At 32.1% G+C, this 1,684-nt stretch overlaps 1 protein-coding gene across 1 annotated transcript in view; it reads left to right on the forward strand.

Annotated features, from left to right (window-relative positions):
- Positions 1-1,684, forward strand: part of LOC106679882 (uncharacterized) — a gene marked incomplete at its 3' end in the record, with an annotated part of 91,387 nt that overhangs the window by 83,152 nt on the left and 6,551 nt on the right.

A 1,684-nucleotide genomic window follows, 5' to 3' on the forward strand; every position in this document is an offset into this window, starting at 1 on the left:
AATTGATTATCAGAAAAGTTTCGGAAAGTAGCGATTACTTTTTTTTGGAAAAATTTTTGAAACAGCCGCCATTTTTATTCCCCCTACCTATACTTGTCGGACTCATCAATTTCTAATAGTAATTACACATAGTTTTCGTTAAAGTAATCAAAAATTGAGGTGAAATAACTGGCTCTTTTTTCCTCCCTGGCTTTTGTACTAATATAATCTGTACCGCTATAACACATGAAGGGTCGGGGGTTCAGTACTTTGTAAGGAAGGACTGTTACTAGGCCAACGGTTGTGCAAGGAGGTGATCTGGTCAGAATCTCGTTCGACCGCCAGATTTTTACCCAATTTATGAGGCTGGGTGGACCCCATGTGTGCTCCAGAACTCACAAGAGTTTACTCACCGCTACAACGTAACAGATAACAATTTTCTGCCCAGCTGGATTCGAACTCGGGTCCTTGAAGTTAGTAGCCACGCGCCTTACCCGGGGCTACAAGCGCTCCCTGTACTAGTATATTTTTAATTCCGTCCTCCATTAAAAAAAAAAATAACAAATTAGATAAATATAATACATGATTTATATGTATTTTTAATAACTTGAAAAAAAAAACACTATTCAATTGTGAACAGTAGTACATAATATATGAACCAATATAATACTTTATTTAATTTTTAAAATGTTAAATCGTTTTTTTTTTTGTTATTAAAAACTGACTTTTCCTTAGTATTGCTCTGTTTATCTTTTGTTTATTTTTATTTATTGGAAAAGATAAGGCATTTGCTCTTGTGGGTTCTTAATAGTCCATAATTCACAAAATATAGTCATTTAGAAATTTTAGATTCTATGAACTTTCAATTCATACATATAAATCATGTATTATATTTATCTAGTTTTTTAATTTTTTTTTAAACCAAGGACGGAATTGAAAAATTACTTGAAAGATGGCAACATATAATAGATCAAAATGACTCATATATGATAGATTAAACATATTTAAAAGAATCTGAAGTTTTTATTGAACTTATTTAAGTAGTTGTAAACTTATTTTACAACCTCACAGAAGCAATAAATATACGTAATCAGAGAAAAAAAAACTAATAGTCAGTTCTTATATTTTATTCACTTCAATCAAAACGTTAATTTATTAAGTTTAATATCACTCCTAAGAATTAAGAAGAATTTCAAAGAAAAATTGTTTGGACTGAGATTAAGATGGAATATGAGTTCGGCATTCTCCATGTATGTTTTTCTAGTTCACACAAGCGTGTAGGTACCGTTATTGCTTTGATTACCATACGCTTGTGGATCTTTGAAGCTTGCGGTAAGTGAACCGGGTCTACACATCGTCTGAGTGAAAATCGATTGTGTGTATCGAATGTGGAAAAGTAGGGTTTCCATTCTTGACCAAGGTCAGTTCAGAAAGTGCACGCCTCTGTAGAACTACTGTGTGAGGGAAAGGTTTCCAAATCTTCCTTTTTTTCAAAACGTTTCTTTCTTTTTTTATAAATAGTGCACAATCAAATGTCAACAAATAATTTACTACTACTAGACGTGATAGATTGTTCATTAAATATTAATTCTAATCACAAAATCGGCTTCACTCAAATTCATAACAGGATTCGAATTTCTTGACTTGTGGTGCTCTCAAACGTATTTCTCATAAATTCAATTAACCACACCTTCCTTAGTTGATA

This window comes from Halyomorpha halys, unplaced genomic scaffold, assembly GCF_000696795.3.
Source record: "Halyomorpha halys isolate HHAL.00 unplaced genomic scaffold, Hhal_1.1 Scaffold228.1, whole genome shotgun sequence".
In the NCBI taxonomy this organism is placed as follows: domain Eukaryota; kingdom Metazoa; phylum Arthropoda; class Insecta; order Hemiptera; family Pentatomidae; genus Halyomorpha; species Halyomorpha halys.